Source organism: Eleutherodactylus coqui, chromosome 7, assembly GCF_035609145.1.
Source record: "Eleutherodactylus coqui strain aEleCoq1 chromosome 7, aEleCoq1.hap1, whole genome shotgun sequence".
In the NCBI taxonomy this organism is placed as follows: Eukaryota; Metazoa; Chordata; class Amphibia; order Anura; family Eleutherodactylidae; genus Eleutherodactylus; species Eleutherodactylus coqui.
In genome coordinates, this window is record NC_089843.1 from 213,857,827 (window position 1) to 213,871,044 (window position 13,218).

Below are 13,218 nucleotides of genomic sequence, written 5' to 3' on the forward strand. Positions count from 1 at the left end.
CCAACTCTCTGCAGTGTGTGTCTCAAGTTCCTCCTCATCGCAGACACACTTATAAATCAACATGACGGTCGTGTGGCTATGAAGTGAGAGTGTGGCATGAGGCCACCAAAATTTTGGGTGCCCTGTGGACGCTGGGTCATGCGGGGGGTTGGACAGCAATGCCAGAATATAATCCAGGAGAAGAGGCATCGGTGTCACCCGCAGGTGGTGATTGTCCTTGTTTGCAGCTAGTGTGGTACTTAGCTAAGATGAGCCACTGCATGTGACTTGCTGCTTATGGTCTGTCCCAATTAAATTGTTAGGGGGATGACTGCCAGCCTCTTGCCCCTATTTTGGCTTAATAGTGCGACCTGGGAGCCTCAGATGCAGCCATGCATGCTGCCCTTGCTGTTCCCTATCTGTTTTTTGTGGTGTTTCCATGACTTTGTGAGGTTTTCCGGTGTTTCACAAATTATCCCCTATGTGGAGCATCGGTCCCATACAAAAATGCTCGAGTCCCCCATTGACTTCAATGGGGTTCGTTACTCGAAACGAGCTCTCGAGCATTACGAAAGTTCGACTCGAGTAACGAGCACCCGAGCATTTTGTTGCTCGCTCATCTCTACAAACCATGCATTTAAGTGGGTCCACAAACAATGTGAGTTGCTTTTAAGTGTCTTTACAAGAGTGTTTTATACGTACTGGTAATGGCTTTTAAAGCATACAAACTGTAAAAATTTACAACATGTGTACAAAGTGTTGTTTTTCTACAACATCACCTACTGGTGGCCCCTACTGCAATATTCATTTATACTTACGGGGAAGCTCCATAATGGGCCACAGAAAATACAATTGTTCCAAAAATTTGAAGCATGCCGTCATGAAGAGCCACGCTCTCAACCTTGATGGATAGATTTGTGAAACGCGTCATGGATGGAGGACCATGATGTGATGACTTTCGTGAATAAAAACAGATAATACAACACAAAACAAAGTAATCTAACAAATGTCAACGCATCACAAACGTAACAAAGGGAAAAAACATACATCCAAGAACGTGCACAATATCAGGACACTAAATAAAGTCGGACCAAATTGGGCAACGCATAAGGAAATGGCATTCAAGTGTTTAAGGCCAGCATCTGCATAAAGATAACTTAAAAGCACATACACGGCGACCATAGTTCACAGACACGGTGACAAACACAGACTCATACAGATATTTATGAACAATTTGGGGGTGGGAGAGCAATCATTTGGAGATAACGTGGTTTTGCAAAAGCAATAACATGGTGTGAGTAGGGTGAAAAAGTTAACATTAACCCCTTGAGTGGCACGCCCGGAAATTTTCCGGGACGGGCTCCACTGCTCATAGAGACATAGCCCGGAAGATTTCCGGGCTATGTATCACTATGGGAGCTGCAGAGCACAATGCCACAAGCTGTGACAGTGTGCTCTGCCTGTACAGTCCCACAGAGAACAAATCAAGGGCTTTGAAAAACCAGCAGAAGATATTGCAGATATGCCGGCAATCTCCTGCTTTGTTTACAGGTTGCCATAGAGACCATCGGCTTGTCAGAAGCAAGCCGATGGTCTCTGTGGCAGGGAGAGCTTGGTGCTTGGCTGTCAGAGGACAGCTAGGTACCAGCTCTTACAGCAGAGATCAGAGAAAACCTCCAATCTCTGCTGTGTTAACCCTTTACATGTCTATGTGACTGCAGCATGTAAAGGGCTGTCACTGCAGCATGTAAAGGGCTGTCACCATCGGACCCCCGGAATGTGATCAGGGGTCCTGATGGGTCCCTGTGGAAGTCCCCTAAAGGAACAAAAAAAATGTAAAAAAAAAAAAGTTAAAAAATTATAAAAAATAATAATAAAAACACTTGTCTCCCTTTACTTTGTAAAAAATCAAAAATATAATCACACATGTGGTATCCATGCATCGTAATGACCCAGAGAAGGAAGTTAATACATTATTTAACCCCTTAATGTCATGGCCCCTTTTTTTCTTTTTTCCCCATTTCTTTTTTCCCTCTTCCCTGTTTAAAAAAATCACAACTTGTCCCGCAAAAAACAAGCCCTTATATGGCCATGTCAATGGAAAAATGAAAAAGTTATGGCTCTTGAGACGCAACTGCAAAATTAGTTGAAATTAAATGATTAGACCATTTTAAAAAACCTGCCCTGGTGGGCACGACAGGGTGGTAGGAAACCCGCCACTCAAGGGGTTAAATTATAGTCACACTTTTGTTGCCGGGTATTGAGGTTGAAAGAGCGCCATTGTCATCTAAACGTCGCTTGTGCTACTTCCTCCCACAACTGGCTCTTTTGGCCTCCATCCTTATATGCGCTGGTGTGCATATCCCACAACATGGGGTGACTCTCGACAGCGCGGAGCATCTCTCTCTCTTATCCATGTTTGTTTTTGTATAAATGTCTGCTGTACTTAAACTACGCTACAGGGAAACTTTTTATAGTGGACGCACTTAGAGGCGGGGAACATACACCCATAATTATTCGAAAGCAATAGTATACAATTTGAACATCAGAGCTTTTGGTGAATGGAAGTGGCCAGATTTACATATGCTTTAACCCCTTAAGGACCAAGGTGTTTTATACCATAAGGACGTGACACTTTTTAAGGCTTTTACCCGTGTGGCAGTTTTACTGCCCTATTTTGTTTCCTTTAGCTACCAAAATTATTTCTACTGTGCTTTTTTCCCATGACATATAAGGCGATTTTTTAAATATCTTTTTCAGTGTCTTTTTTTTTTTTTTTTTTACAGTTTTTTAGTTTATTGGGGGTAAAATGCTAAAAAATTGATATTTTTAACATTTATAATTATTTTTTTTAATTTAGTATATTTATGCTAAAATACAGTATGGGAATAGGTTCCTCTACTTGTTTTCGATGTTTTAATATATAATATGTATGGTTTTGGTTTACAGGGCGCATATGGCGACGTTTTTGTTGACGTCGGCTTTGTGGTAATTTCCTTCTTATATATATTGTTGTTTTATTCTGTAATATTGTTTTACTTATTTATGGAATGATGAACTCTGGTCATATAAGACCTCTGGGGGACATACATTTTTTTTTTTTTGTTTATTTGACACTTTCCCACTGTAGCTGGGGCATCCATAGGAGCCCCATTTACAGGGGAAAACAACCCCTGCAGTGACATTAGTCACTGACGGAGCTGGCCAGGGTATAGTATGACCCTCCAACTCTGCTATAGCAGGGAACCCGGGTGGTCACATGACCCCCCCCCCCGAGCTCCCGGAGTGAAAGTTACACTGCACTTTCACTTTCAATACACAGTGCTCATTGAGCACGGTGTACTCGGGGAAGCAAAAGGCACAAAGAGTTAAAAACCCCTCCTACCTTCTTCTCCTGGTTTTCAGCTTTTACTAACAGCTGATTACCTATTCCTGTCTCTGATTGATTGCAGAGTCGGGAGGCTTAAAGTGCCACCGTAATTTTACTATCAGCATTTTAGGACCAGGCGCTGTAAATTTAACAAAGGTGTGGAATTACATGAATCGCGGTGAGATCGGGGGAGCCATGCAGGTGTCATGGCAGCTGGGGGCCTTTAGAAAGGCCCCAGGGCTGCCTTAGCAGACTGCCTATCAAGCTATCCCCGTGGGCTGGCTTGATAGACTGCCTGTGAAAAAGTAGTATGACATAATGCTATAGCATTATGTCATACTGTAGGAGCGATCAAAGCATCGCATTTTAACCCTTTCCAATCCAATTTGTATCCTGGTTTTCCTAGGGGGCTTACTCATTTTCTGCCATTATAAAACAGCACTATATGCTGGCTAAAGCCAGTACTGCATGAGGTGACACGCTGGATAGGCTCCGGCAGCAGAGAGGCTGGCAATATACAGTAAGAGAACCACGACGGACGTCTTCCAACATCGGAGCAGGGGGACTTCAAAGTAAAGTAAAAAAAAAAATCAAGAAAGTTTTTTTAATTGTAAAAAAAAAAAGTTATAAAAGTTTAAATCACCCCCCTTTTGCCATATCTATTATTAAAAAATCAAGTACTACAGCAAAAAAAATACTATATACGTTTAGTATCGTAGTAATCGTACTGACCCATAGAATAAAAATATCAGGTCGTTTTTGTTGCAGTTTGTGCGCCGTAAAAACAGGACGCACCGAAAGATGGTGGAATGTCGTTTTTTTTCCATTTCTCTTCGCTTAGAATTTTTAAAAAGTTTTCCAGTAAATTATATGGTACAATTAATAGTGCCATTGAAAAATACAACTCATCCCGCAAAAAACAAGCCCTCATACAGCGACGTTGATGGATAAATAAAAGGAACTACGATTTTTTAAAAGGGAGTAGGAAAAAACAAAAATGGAAAAAAGCAAAAAAGCTCCGTCACTAAGGGGTTAAATGCCTCCATTCCTACGACCCCTTTTCCCAGAAGTTACACAGTAACCCCATAATAGGAACACATCGTCAGCATTTGCAATTTCACTTTCACATAGAAGCCTATGCACTCGTTCACATGATCAAAGTACAGTGCGACGAGTTCTAAAGAACACAATAGCAGGCAATGGGAATTCCAGCGTTTTTGAGAAAATTATTTGCGAACAGAGAACGCAGATAGCCGCGTTTTAAAATCCAGTGTCCTGTAATTTGCATTGCAGACTTTTTTGTGTATGTAAACTTCAGACATGTGACCGCTGTCATTGAAAGCATTGGTTCTAATAGATGTGAATCGAAAACGCAGAAAACATGCGCAGAAAACAAATACCCGTCTGACTGAGCCCTAAGAGTGTGGTGCTAGAATTGGAGATGGGGTACTTTTCTGTGGTCGAACCTGAATTACATTATTTAACCAGCACTTATAAAGAAGATACCTAAATAGTAGAGATGAGCGAACGTGCTCGGCCACGCCCCTTTTTCGCCCGAATACTGCGAATTCTGAGTACTTCCGTACTCGGGCGAAAAAATTCGGGGGGCGCCGTGGCGGCACGGGGGGTAGCAGTGGGGAGTGGGGGGGAGAGGGAGAGAGAGAGGGCTCCCCCCTGTTCCCCGCTGCTCCCCCCCACACCGCCACGCCTCTCCCCGCCCCCCGGCGCCCCCCGAATCTTTTCACCCGAGTACTGAAGTACTCGAAAATGGCGGTACTCGGGTGCGTAAGTACTCGAAACGAGTACGTTCGCTCATCTCTACTAAATAGCCATTTTCTGTACATTTTGCTTTTCAAAACAGGAATAATAAAAAAAAAACTTGTTTATACCTCAAAACTGCAAGTCATCCTGCAGAAAACAAGCCCTCATACCGCTCTGCTAACTGAGAAATAAAACGGTTCTGGTCTTGGAATGCAAAAAGTCTTTTTATAATTCTGTTTATATTGCGGGAAAGTAATAAAGCCTAACAAACCCTATGAAGATTTGTGTTGTCATAGTCGTAATGACCCGCTGAATAAAATAGAATGTAAAATGATTCCCCAAATCTATACATCAATAGCTTTCTTTCCCGTTACACTGCAGCATAAAATAATAATAACATTTATTCATTACATTATATGTACCCCAAATTGGTTCCTACTAGAGATGAGCGAGCCTACTCGGCCACGTCCCTTTTTCGCCCGAATACCGCGATTCCGCGACTTCCGTACTTGGGTGAAAAGGGGGGTGCCGTGGGTGAGTGGGGGGTTGCAGCGGGGAGTGGGGGGGAGAGGGAGAGAGAGAGGGCTCCCCCCTGTTCCCCGCTGCTATCCCCCGCACCGCCACGCCTCCCCCCGCCCCCTGGCGCAAACCGAATCTTTTCACCCGAGTACTGAAGTACTCGAAAATCGCGGCGCTCGATTGAGTAATTACTAGAAACGAGTATATTCGCTCATCTCTAGCTCCTACAGCTACACTGATAGAGAAATTAGAACGCTATGCATCTTGGAATTTTGACATCTTGAAACTTAAAGAATCTTTATCGCGCACTAAAGCCACGAGAAAAGATTGTGCCTGTAGTGCTGTAAAGATTGTGTGAATGGGCTACTTTAGGCTACTTGAAGTAGCCCATTCACAGGATCGGAGATGCGTACTGCGTGCTTTCAAGGCTCCCATAGGAGTGTATGGAAAGCACGTAGCAAAGACAGGACATGTCTTACCTTTGTGTGCACCACGGAGCCGACATGCGTGTTTGCACTCGCGTGTCCTATCCTTCGTTAGGTGTGCTGGTTCAGTCCACCTAACATTCTGTCATGTGATCATTTCTATAGGAACTTACTGGTTCCTATTAGAAGAGCGTTCTGTGTGCTGCTAACAGTGCAAAACCAGTGCTCGTCCGAACAAGCCCTGACTGACAGGCCACATGTTACTTTTAGGATTCTTTAGTTACCTCCCCCACACACCTGATGATCATCAGCCATACAGAGCCATTCTTCGCCTCACATAGTTGGCTCATCTTTTATCCGCAGAGGCATATTCATCATTGCACTCCATGCCAGGAACATCTCTGGAGCACACACTCTGACTGTTCATAATTACTGGAGCACACTCCATGGAGCATACTCGGAGCATCCAGTTGGGCTCCATTTAAAAGCAGTTTTGAAAGCAAAGCGTCAAAATGACAGCCCCCCCCCCCCCATCCCATGCAACAGCTCTGAGCCAGGTTATCCTTGACAGATAGTTGTGCAACATTAAACTGGATGGAGAAGCAGCACAGATGTAGCTGTCAGAAGCCACTTCACCATCCAATGATTATTTAGAAGCTTGTATAGACTGATGGTAGAAGCCTGTAGAAAGTGGGGTATTTTTTTTAAATAACAAGTAAAGATTAATGTTCAGCTTGTTACTATTAATGGATGAATAATTCACACAAACTAGGTTACTTCAGCTTCAAACTTCTGGGTCACATGATGCTGGTGCTTGATATGTTCATCATTGCATCTTCTGGAGCATCAGTGCTCTACACTCCAGCAGGTCAATGATTCACTTTATGATGTCACTTATTACTCTAGGAATGATTATACCTATTATACCTCACCCACTCTCGGCTCGATTATTGCAACTCGTTGCTGGTCAGCCTCACCTACTCCAGACTCTACCCCCTCCAAATCCATCCTGAATATGGCAGCCAAGCTTGTCTTCCTGTCCAGCAGCTACTTGGATGCCACTGCCCTGGCTGCCCATCAAATACAGAATACAATTTAAGCTCACTACTCTCATTCGGCATTTCAATCCACCACCCAGCCTGCACCCTCCGCTCTGCTAATGAAAGCAGACTAAGTGCCCCTCTAATTAGAACCTCTCATTGCCACCTCCAAGTTTTCTCCCAAGCAGCACCTGTCCTCTGGATCGCGCTACCAAAAAATATCCAGGCAATCACTGACATACTAAACTTCAGGCGTGCTCTAAAAATGCACCTCTTCACGGGGGCATACCATATCCCCTAAACCAAACCCCCTGTCCCACAGACTGCAATCCCTGCTAGCCGTAATCAACTGGCACCTGCAGTCATATAGATTCAGCCTCTATATGGCCTGACCATTGTCTGTGTGTATAGCATCCCTCACTCTACACCTCGCCATACCTTGCACATCTCCACCCTACCATACCGTGCACATCTCGGTCCCCTTTACCTTCTGTATCACCCCATTATTTGTAGCATGTAAGCTTGTTGGAGCAGGACCCTCACCCCTACTGTTTCCATCAATTGATTACTTCATGTAACTGTGGTCTTGTTTTATTTCCCCTGTATATGTTGGCGAAATATAAATAAAGATTATTATTATTACCTAAGATTGTGTATAATACCAGCCTTAGGCCGCCTGCAGACGAGCGGGTCGGATCCGGCAGCGAGAAATCTCGCCGCGCGATCCGACCCCAGAGCCTGCAGGGGCGAGCGCGTACTCACCCGCGCCTGGCGGCCCCGGCTCTTTGATGTGCCGGCTGCCGCGCAGCCGGCGCATGCGCAGACCGGAGCCGGCGGCCAGGTGAGTGCGTGCCCCGCACAAAATTAGAACATGCCGCGGTTTGTTTGCCGCGCGAGATTTCGCGCGGCCAAACCGCGGCCGTCTGCATAGGAGTGCGTATTGTAATGCACTCCTATGCAGACTTTCAGCGGCGGAAATCCCGCGGGAAATCCCGCAGCGGGATTTCCGCTCGTCTGCAGGCGGCCTTACTCATCTTTACATTTATTTATTTACAGTAGCCCTAACGAAGTATACTTACAAGAAATATCTTTGCTCTTTGCCATTTATAATGTTAACCAGAATCCTGACATCTTACCCAATTTTACACTGGGATACCAGTTATATAACACATTCATGTATGAAGAAAAGGCAATACTCTGTGTTTTACATCTTCTGTCCGGCCCTGATAAGATGATACCTAATTATTCGTGTACCGGCCATGGCCAGCTGGCCGGGATCATCGGAGACCGATACTCATCTACCACTCTTCCAGCAGCACAAGTCCTTGGCCTCTATGGATATCCTCAGGTATTATATCCTCTAGGCATTGGGACACATTTATCATCTGGATTGTGTAGAATTGTGGTGTCAATAAGTCGTACTTTAGTGCCAACAATTCATGTTTATTTTTAAAAGTACATTTTTCCTAAAGTGGACAGGGCTTAGCGCTAGAGGTCGTCATAATTATTACACCAAGCAAGAAGATGGTGGGAATTCTAGCTGGACTATATGGCAGTTCATCGATGCCGTAGGTCTCAGATTTGATCACTTCTGGCATTTGACACACATGTGAACACAGCCTGTGGGGCGGTAGGGGAAGAGCCATATAGAAATATATTTGTGCATAGACTATGTTATGTTATATAGGTTTCTGAAAACAGATACTTGGTGTGGCTTCACACGAGCTTATTTTTGAGTGTACATAGGTGCGTACCTAAGTGTATGAGTTGCGGCTGGTGCCTACGGCTCCATTGAAGGCAATGGTCTGCCGGCAGCCCTGAATTGTTTTTCAGGAAAGAGCTTTACATATAAGTCCTTCCCCGAAAAAACAGAATTTTAGTGTAAAAAAATAAAATAAAATAATGCACGCATTGTCTTCAAAGGAGCCGCAGCTGCTGCCGGCAGCTCTGTTGAAGACAAATTGTTTTTCAGGGAAGGACTTTAAATATAAGCCATTCCCTGAAAAACAACTATTTTAGTGTAAAAAAAAAGAAAAACGTACCTGTCCACCGCTGCTGTGTCCCCGCAGGGATGAAGAACACATCTGCCGAGCTAAGCCCCCCCCCTTCCTGCCCCTTGATCATAGCCAGCAATTGGAGTGGGTGGGACAGAACAGAGCTTAGGCCTGCCCCCATCTGACCCCCTCCCATTGCAAACGCCTGACTGGAGGAGAGAGGCAAAGAGCCAGTGAGGATGGAGGAAGGAGGGAACTGCTTAGATGGAAGCGTATATCAGCTGGGCATGAAAACACGACTGATATACGCTCATGTAAATAAGCCCTACAGGATTCTATATGAAGAACATTTGTTTGCACCTCTGCTGCTGCTCTACAATTTTGCATTTTGGGACTGGTAATACAAGTATCCTCAGGCTCGGATCCATCTGTAGAGCGTGCAGCATGCATATATTTTTCCTGCTCTCCCAAAAGGGATTTTTTGTGGTGCTGCTGTGACATGCTTGGGGATGATGCTTAAGTCGTGTTAGGCTTTGCCGGAGGCAGGGTCTGATAGGCTGAGTGACATAGCAAACAAGGAAGACTTTGTCAGCTACTCCCAACTTTATCATGTGGTGTCGATGGGTGACAGGGGTTTCCCATTCTCTGTCATCCCATTATATGCTGAGATTGCTACTGATCCTATTATGGAAGGTTTTAAATAGAGATGAGCGAGCATACTCGCTAAGGACAAATACTCGAGCGAGTACCTGCCCGATCGTGAGAAAAGATTCGGATGCCGGCAGGTGAGAGAGGGGTGGAATGGGGGGGGGGGGGGGGGGGGGGGGTGAAGGGGGGAGATATCTACCCCCCACCGCTCCCTCCTGCTCCCTCCCGCAACACACCGCTCACCCCCGCCTGCACGCAAATCTTTTCTCACGAGCAGGCAGGGGTACTCGCTAAGGACAATACTTGCTCCAGTATGCTCACTCATCTCGAGTTTTAAACTGTTGGGAATGACTCTGCTACTGGCCATTAGGGAAGGAGTCTACGTGTCAATAGACAGCCCATTACCTGATTGCAGGAGCAGGTACTTTAAACCTGAGCCATATATTTACAATGGTGCAGGTCGCAAGCCCAGTACCATGCTATTTTGATCACTTTATATATGTTCACACTTCATTACTAACGGGTTAATAAGTAATTTTTATATAGTTTTGACATTTCTTTGGATTACTAGAACATTGGAGTATTACTGACATCTAAGGAATACCATATCAACCTTTGTATACTATGAGCTACCCTGGTAGGGGGATAAGTAGATGGACCAATGAAATTTGATCACATTATATAGCAAAAACCCTGCGTTATTGTATGTGCTTAGAGTACTGATTATAGGTATGTATACCTCTGATAGTAAATTTATTTTGTGTGTGGTTTCTGCTTCTATTATAATTTTACTCCTGTCCTCCAACTAGCTTTTTCTGCATGTAGTTAGCCATTCCCTCTGACATGAGTAAGAGGAAGGTTACAGGTTCGGGTTGGGACCAGGGGTTAATTGGCATTAGAGTATTCTGGAGAAATGTAATCAGGATAGGGTATGGAACCAAAGCAGTTAACTCCACGTCCTGTGTAGTGGCTCTTGCTTGTAACTGTAGAGGCAGCCCTAATTAAAGTTATTGTCCACTGCACCTGTAATTATGAGCACAGATCACTATACAGGTGCTCCGACCCCTTTGTATTGCAGTGCCTATTCAGGTGATCAACAGGGATTCTAAACAGTGAACCCCAGCCAATCAACTGTTGATCACCTGTCCTGAGGATAGGTCATCATTAGTATTTCCCTGGAAAACCCCATTAGGCCTCCCTCACACGAGCGCAGGTGTTTTTACGTCCACTCGAGCACGCCGTTAAATCACATGAATGTTTGGTTTTTTTTCCACGATGGCGGCCAGATGTTCACACAAGCGTTTTTTTGTGGCGAGAACACGGCAACATATTCTGTGAAGTGTCAAAGAGAAGTAAGGCTGAATTTCTGCTCCAACCCACTGTGGGCTGCTACATATAGGCCATGTATTACCTTGCTCTCTGCAGCCTTGCTTGTGCTTTTGGCTGCCTTTCTCTGTCAGGAGGATAGTCTTCAGGCCTGGCCTTTTCATTGCTGTTTTGGCACAGCGCATCGCTCGCAGTAGGAGATAGATGCAACCTTCCCAAGGAGAGCAATAGGGCGAGGAGTAAGAGAAGGAATAGGAAAGGTTGCCGTTTCCAGGTCACCCCCTTGTTGCTGAGCGTCAGAGTCTCTGCCATTTTACACCCTTTATTAGGGCTTGAGGAGGCACCCTGACAAGTTTTTTTCCTTTGGTTGGTTGGTTCCTTGCTTTTGGAGGAGTTACACCCTGCTATTTCACGCACAGACCCCAACATGCAGGAGTGTGTCTCACTCTCGGAAAGACTGCTTGTCACCCTGCGGTAAGTACATCAGGTGGTATATGTTAAAAATTGACTTCTGTTTTGATGTTGGCAAAACTATGGTTCCATTCACAGTGAGCAGTTGGGCTATTAGACAAGTCGCATCCAAAAGTGCATGCGGCAAAAATTGTGTGCGTTTTTGCCGTCTTGGTACTAACAGAAAAGGTGAGGCACACATGGTTTCAGCCATGCTGCCTAATGTGCAATTTCCTGGTTTGGGGGGACAGCCCCTGTGAATGCTCCCTAAGTTTGCTTGGGGGCCAAACGTTTTCACCTTGTACTTAATACTGCTTTCATACTATTTAGGTATTGTGTAGGCTAAATAGTTGCCTATGTCTATTTGCTCATTGTATTGTTTGTGTGCCCCATTGTGCACCCAATAGTTTACCTAAACACTAGAGATAAGCGGGCACACTTGTCCAAGCTTGATGCTCGTTCGAGTATTAGGGTACTCGAGATGCTCATTACTGGAGACGAACACCACGCGGTACTTGAGTCAATTGCATTTCCTTCCCCGCATGCTTAGCGCCATTTTCTAGACAATAAACATGCGGGGAAGGCATTACAACTTCCTGCTGTGACGTGCCAGCCCTCTGCCCGCCAACAGGCTTCTCTTCTCCACCAGCGGAGAGCAGCGGAACCTAAAGATTCTATTCGCTGCAACCGCAGATACAAGCATTCTACTCTATCACCGGAAAAAAGGGACATTTACCTTTGTCAATCTGTGTATGATATTAGTCCTCCTCCTCTTCCTCCTCCTGAAACATCAAGTTATCACGCTGAACTGCCAATTTTTCTGCGGCCCAAAAGGCTCATCTAGCAATTTTTTTCCAATTTTTCAAGGTTTCAAAAGTATTGATACTTTAACATGAACCAATTTTTTTTTAACAGGGCTGCCTCCATTCTCTGTTACAAATAAAGCAACAGTGAGCTGTATCTTTCCAAAAGTATTTATGCGTTTCACCTGCCCTCTGCTGCTAAATAAATGTTACAGGGGTCTGCATATACTTCTGCTACTAAAATATTACTGGGGTCTGCCTATACTTCTGCCATGTAAATGTTACAGGGGTCTGTCTATACTTCTGCTAGAGAAATGTTACTGGGGTCTGCTTATTCTTCCACGTAAAGGTTACAGGGGTCTGCCTTTACTTCTGCTACAAAAATGTTACAGGGTCTGCGTATACTGCTGCTACAGAAATGTTACAGGGGTCTGCGTATACTTCTGCTACAAAAATGTTACTGGGGTCTGCCTATACTTCTGGCACGTAAATGTTTCTGGGGTCTGCGTATACTACTGCTACAGAAATGTTATTGGGGTCTGTCTATACTTCTGCTACAGAAATGGTACAGGGGTCTGCCCATACTGCTGCTACAGAAATGATACAGGGGTCTGCCTATACTGTTGCTACATAAATGTTAGTGGAGTCTGCTTATACTTCTACTACAGAAATGGTACTGCGGTCTGCTTATACTGCTGCTACAGAAATGTTACAGGGGTCTGCGTATACTTCTGTTACATAAATGTTACAGGGTTCTGCCTATACCGCTGCTACAGAAATGTTACTGGGGTCTGCCTGTACTTCTACTACAGAAAAGATACTGGGGTCTGCCTATACTGCTGCTACAAAAATGGTACTGGGGTCGGTCTATACTGTTACTGCAGAAATGTTACAGGGGTTTGC